Source organism: Crotalus tigris, unplaced genomic scaffold (genome assembly GCF_016545835.1).
Source record: "Crotalus tigris isolate CLP2741 ecotype Arizona unplaced genomic scaffold, ASM1654583v1 scf7180000024437.13266115, whole genome shotgun sequence".
Taxonomy (NCBI): domain Eukaryota; kingdom Metazoa; phylum Chordata; class Lepidosauria; order Squamata; family Viperidae; genus Crotalus; species Crotalus tigris.
This window is the reverse complement of record NW_024100606.1, coordinates 6,243,643-6,250,133: the sequence shown is the minus strand read 5'-3', so window position 1 is coordinate 6,250,133 and position 6,491 is coordinate 6,243,643.

Below are 6,491 nucleotides of genomic sequence, written 5' to 3'. Positions count from 1 at the left end.
ACTTTAAAACCATTTGAAAATCTTCCTTAATTGTTTCTGCCAATATATTTTGTTCTGCAAAGATTATAATATGTTCAAGGAACATTATTATAGAAAGAAAATGGTCATTGTGCAGAGTTTTTACTATTTGCCTGCACTGGCTTGAATTCCTGATATCTTAAAGCAAGTCTGTATATTAAAATGACAAAGGAATGGCACATTCCCTAAAGCAAAGTAAGTTCAATCCTTGGCCTTTTTAATCATCAAAGTGCGCAGTAGGTAAGAAGGGTTCTGATACAATCAGTCTGGAAGATAAAAAGAGATAGATTTCCTGTGGCAAATTAAAATGCTACTTTACTCCTGTATGTTCTTTTAGGACAAATCAAAATGGCATATCTTTATCTCCAAAATTTTTCATTAGGCAAGAGTGGAATGGAAAAAAAAATACTCTGAATGTTTTCAGCAATAGCTATGAGCCTGTAATTCAAAATCAATCACAGAATGGTGATGGTAGCTAAATGTATTTATTAATGTAAGTACTGGTGACTGTTTATGCATTGAGAAGCAGGATGGCTGTTCCTTCTCCCATTTGTGAAAGCTTAAAGCTTTCCCTGCATGCTGTAAGGACCCACTTCAACCCACATCTTAAGAAAACAGAACTCTTGGAAACAATTTCTTCCAACAGGAACTTTTATTAAGAATAGTTGATAGCAGGCATAATAGACAAGATCTGAGGGATTCCCTTACAGATCGATATTTTAACGTGTCCCTAAGCAAACCCCACCCCACAATTCATCCGGGTGGTTCAGACCAGCAAATTCCCAGGTGTTAAATCCATTGATGGGAAAGGAAAGATAACATCAATCCGGCTCCATTTGTGCACGATCATTCCACAGCTCTTCACACCTCATTTTGAGGATGCAGAAATAAACCAGGTCCAGGAGGTTGTATCTCTTCTCCCCCCACTTTCCTAGCTGCCCAGTAGAGAGGAGAAGTTCAGAGGGGTGCATAGTATAGGAGACAATTTGTTACATTGTAATGGTTAGCAGACATGAAGGTGAATAAACAAAAGGTTACTTTGTAGTGAATAAAGGAAGTGAAAGCAATAAACCCACATGCATATCCCCCCTCCCCATTGGGAGTATGGCAGAATCTAGGGAAGGGTGAGAATTGGTTTAGATCAGAGGAGATAGATAGAAAGGAAATATAACTGGATTCTGACACATGCACATACTATAGCACAAATATATTTTAACAACATCTTTCCTCTGCCACGTTCCTGTGACATTCCTTTTATCTGGACAGACTTGAACACTGGGCACTAACTAACAAAATGAAATTCAGTGGTGAAAAAAGCAAGGTTCTACATTTAGGCAAGAAAAACCAAATGCACAAGTACAGCATAGGTGGCACCATGCTCAATAGTAGTAACTGTGAGAGGGACCTCGGAGTCCTAGGAGACAATCACTTAAATATGAGCCAGCAGTGTGCTGCAGCTGCCAAAAAGGCCAACACAGTGCTAGGCTGCATTAACAGAGGGATAGAATCAAGATCACGTGAAGTATTAATACCACTCTTCAATGCCTTGGTAAGGCCACACCTGGAAATACTGCATCCAGTTTTGGTCACCACGATGTACAAAAGATGTTGAGACTCTAGAAAGAGTACAGAGAAGAGCAACAAAGATGATTAGGGGACTGGAGGCTAAAACATATAAGGAACGGTTGCTAGAATTGGGTATGTCTAGTTTAACGAAGAGAAGGACAAGGGGGGACATGATAACAGTATTCCAATATCTCAGGGGCTGCCATAAAGAAGAGGGAATTAAGCTATTTTGCAAAGCACCTGAAGGCAGGACAAGAAGCAACGGGTGGAAACTAATCAAGGAGAGAAGCAACCTAGAACTAAGGAGAAACTTCCTTACAGTGAGAACAATTAATCAGTGGAACAGCCTGCCTCCAGAAGCAGTAATCCTCCAACACTGGAAGTTTTTAAGAAGAGACTGGACAGCCATTTGTCCGAAATGGTGTAGGGTTTCCTGCCTGAGCAGGGGGTTGAACTAGATGACCTCCAAGGTCCCTTCCAACTTTACTACTATTACTATCTTGTCCCAGCTCAAGAATGAACTGGCTAAGTCATCCCTGGATGTTTTGGGGTTGTGTTTTCTTCCTATTTTTGACACTGTTCAAGAGCAGCCCTGAAGATATATGAAAATTTATTAGGCTTTGATATACACTACCTTGGAGAAAAATCAGTTGAATTTAGTTACAGGGAATCAAGGAAATCAAGATGGGCTAAAGCAGTAGTTCTCAACCTTCCTAATGCCGCGACCCTTTAATACAGTTCCTCATGTTGTGGTGACCTCCCACCATAAAATTATTTTCGTTGCTACTTCATAACTGTAATTTTGCTACTGTTATGAATAGTAATGTAAATATCTGATATGCAGGGTGTATTTTCATTGTTACGAATTGAACATAATTAAAGCATAGTGATTAATCACAAAAACAATATAGCAATGCTCACTGGAGAAGCTTTCTCTTGCTCAAAAATGTTGGGAGGAAGGGAAGGGGAAGGAAGGAAGGAGAAAGAGATTGAAGTGGAAGGGATGGAGATGGAGATGGAAGGAAGGAAGAAAGGAAGGAAGACTGAAGGGGAAAGGAAGGAGATGGAGAAGGAAGGAGAAGGAAGGAAGGAAGGAAGGAAGGAAGGAAGGAAGGAAGGAAGGAGATTGAAGGGGAAAGGAAGGAGATGGAGAAGGAAGGAGATTGAAGGGGAAAGAAAGGAAGGAAGATTGAAGGGGAAAGGAAGGAGATGGAGAAGGAAGGAGATTGAAGGGGGAAGGAAGGAAGGAAGGAGAGATTGAAGGGGAAGGGATAGAGATGGAAGGAAGGAAGATTGAAGGGGAAAGGAAGGAGATGGAGAAGGGAGATTGAAGGGGGAAGGAAGGAAGGAAGGAAGGAAGGAAGGAAGGAAGGAAGGAAGGAAGGAGAGAGATTGAAGGGAAAGGATGGAGATGGAAGAAAAGAAGGAAGGAAGATTGAAGGGGAAGGAAGGAGATGGAGAAGGAAGGAGATTGAGGGGGAAAGGAAGGAAGGAGAGATTGAAGGGGAAAGGAAGGAGATGGAGAAGGAAGGAGATTGAAGGGGGAAGGAAGGAAGGAAGGAGAGAGATTGAAGGGGAAGGGATGGAGATGGAAGGAAGAAGATTGAAGGGGAAAGGAAGGAGATGGAGAAGGGAGATTGAGGGGGGAAGGAAGGAAGGAAGGAAGGAAGGAAGGAAGGAAGGAAGGAAGGAAGGAAGGAAGGAAGGAGAGATTGAAGGGAAAGGGAAGGAGATGGAAGGAAGGAAGGAAGGAAGGAAGGAAGGAAGGAAGGAAGGAAGGAAGGAAGGAAGGAAGGATTGATTGATCTTTGGAGAGATGTTTTTCCAGATGGTGATGAACTGCAACTCCCAGCATTCCCCACTCTTCCACAGTGCTTTTTAGGGCTGCTGGGGATGGTAGTCCAGTAAGGTCTGGAGATACACACAGATGCCCTTTGACAGCGATGGAGGCAGGATGGGCGGCGCGGAGGAGGCTCCGGCGCAGCACGGAGGGCAACTGGGAGCGGAGCACAGCCAGGCAACCAGGAGACGTGGGGACTGGCTCGGCGCCGCAGCTCAGCTCAGCTCAGTTCAGCCAGCAGCAGCAGCAGCAGCAGCGCGTTGCTAGAGCAGGGCAGGAAGAGAGGGGGCGGTGGTGGCAAGTCATGAAAGCAGCATCCACACGTCCAGGGTACAAACGCCTTGGACGGTTTGGCTCCCCCACCCCTTTATTTACTGATCTGCCACAAGCCTGTGCAAACAAGTCCCGAGGAGTTCTGAACGAGTGGTCGTTAAAAAAAACAAGCTTTAAGCAACAAGGCAGAAAGGGGAATTTGCTCACGGCTCTTTTTTTCCCTTTCTTGGCGACTGGGAAGGCAGCAGCCAGAGACGCCGCTGCATAAAGGGAGGGGGAGAGAGGGGTGAGGGGGAAAACCTCACTCAACTTTCGCCCTTATCAGACCCAGTTCCCTTCTGGTCAACCCCCTCCCACCCACCCCCCCTTCACCTCCCGCTACAGATCGACGCTACCCCTCACGAGTATTTCGCCAGGCTTTTTTTTTTACCTTGGCCCCACGCTTCTCCCAGATGGAAGCCAGAAAAAAGGACCTGAAAGACGCTGAGCAGGAGGTTCATAGCTGTGGGGATGCGGCAGTAGCTGCTCTGCGATGGGTAGCGCAGCCCTGCCATGCTGCTGAGGCAGCTGCTTTCCTGTCTGCCCAAGTTGGTTGGCGGAGCTAGCCTTGAGCAGAAATTCTAACTAGTGTCTCAGTTCCTAATACCATCAGAAATATGTGTTTTCCGATGGTCTTAGGTGACCCCTGTGAAAGCATCATTCGACCCCCCCCCCAAAAAGGTCGCGACCCACAGGTTGAGAACTGCTGGGCTAAAGATTGGCAGTGGAGACAACATATCTCATGCCAATATAGTTTTGGCTCAAAGATGGATTGGTATTATAACAGTGGTGGCGAACCTATGGCACGGGTGCCAGAGGTGGCACTCAGAGCCCTCTCTGTGGGCACACGTGCTGTCGCCCCAATCCTAGGCCTTCAGCTGGGTTTTATAAAACCTTTTTGCTTTAGGCCTCCGCCGCCATGTGCAAAAAAAAAAAAGGTTCAATCAATCAGTCAATTTCAACTTCTCGCAGGGAAAAAAAAAGATCTTGCAAAGTTGGAATTGATTGAACTTTTTAGTCCCACCCAGTCTGCCGTTACCACTGCAGCCATGCCCATCTAATAGGCCACACTCACCCAATTGGCCACGCCCACCCAGCACCTGACGATGCATAAGCGGATTTTGGGTTGCAGTTTGGGCACTTCGTCTCTAAAAGGTTTGCCATCACTGAACTATAACTTGGTTGGGCGAAAAGGCCTTCTGTCTTCTTTTCATGAATAAAGTTCAAGAATAGTGAATAGTTATCACAGAATCTGCATGTGTTAAATGGGTAATCATGTCTTACAGTGACTGTAAGCAAGAAAGGCAGTTTAAAGTCACATAGACATAGTATGATTAACCTATAAAATCTTTTCTGTTATATATGAGATACTGGCATCAACCAAGGATTCCACTGTGGGGCATTTGCCTAAACAGCTCCCTTTGCAAGACAATCTAGGGTCCTCCCCAGCAAATTGAAAGATAATATATCATTAATGAAAAATATTTAATCATACTGAACTAGAAATCAGAAAACCATGCATTTAAATTCCTCCTTTCGGCATGAAAGACAGCTTGGCTGATTTTGGCCCACTCACTCTCTCCCATCCTAAACCATTTTACAGGGTTCTTGTGGGTACGATAGGAGTTGGGATCATTAGGCATGTTGTTACCTTTATTTGATCAAAAATAAAAGTGGAATAAAAATCTGATAATAAATATATGTAATTTACTTTTATATAAATGAAAAGCATATATAGGTCAATAAACACACTAACCCATTTTATAAACACCTTAATCATGATATAGCCCTAATATTTTTGAATAGGAATTTCAGTCATGTACTTAACAAATATAAATTCAGATGAAACAGAGCATATATACAAAATGTATAACTCTTTTAAACTTTTTTTTTGCTGCTTAAGACTTTGATAGGAAGCAAGACATATAACCCAGTGCTTCCTGGGACACTATACAACTATATATCACACCAAATCCCATTTGCATTAAAAGAATGCTACACGAATGCTTGCAGATGGATGTAATATTGAGTTGGATTTCTGCATTGAATGTTTTTGCTACAACATGCCATAATCATAAAAATACACATATGCACACACACACACTCATACAAAACACCTGCCTCTTATGCAACAATTTCAACAGTGCCATACAAGAAGTAATCTAATGCATTTGGGTCAATATAAAAAGGAGTAAAAATGACATTGCCATACTACAGGCCAGTGATGATGAATTTTTTAGAGACTGGGTGCTCAAAAACTGCCCTGCCTCACCCCTGCTCTGCTCCATCCTACCCTGCCTACAGGCGACCCATCGCCTCAACGGCCCTCAAATCACCCAGGTGGCCCTACAGCGCCATAGTGGCCATGCCTTCTGCCCGTGCCCCGCAGCATCATCTGCATGCAATGGGGCCGGAGGCTGAAGTCTTGTCCCTGCTACCCAGCTGCCATGTGCTTGGCTGTGCTGCTCCATGCAGGCCACACCTGGGAGCGACTTTTCTTCAGGGGGCTGCTGGTGAGGAGGGGGCCATGGGACTGAGGCGACGGCATGTGTGCCCACAGAGAGGGCTCTGTGTGTCGCCTCTGGCACTCATGTTATATGTTCGCCACCACTGCTATAGGCCACCCAACCAAACAGGAAATAGATGAACTTTTTGCTAGTCAGCTAACTAAGATATATAGGAAGCACATCACAATAGTAATGGTGGAACAAACTCTGCACCAAGTGGAAGATCAAACAGATTTCTGACAAACCTA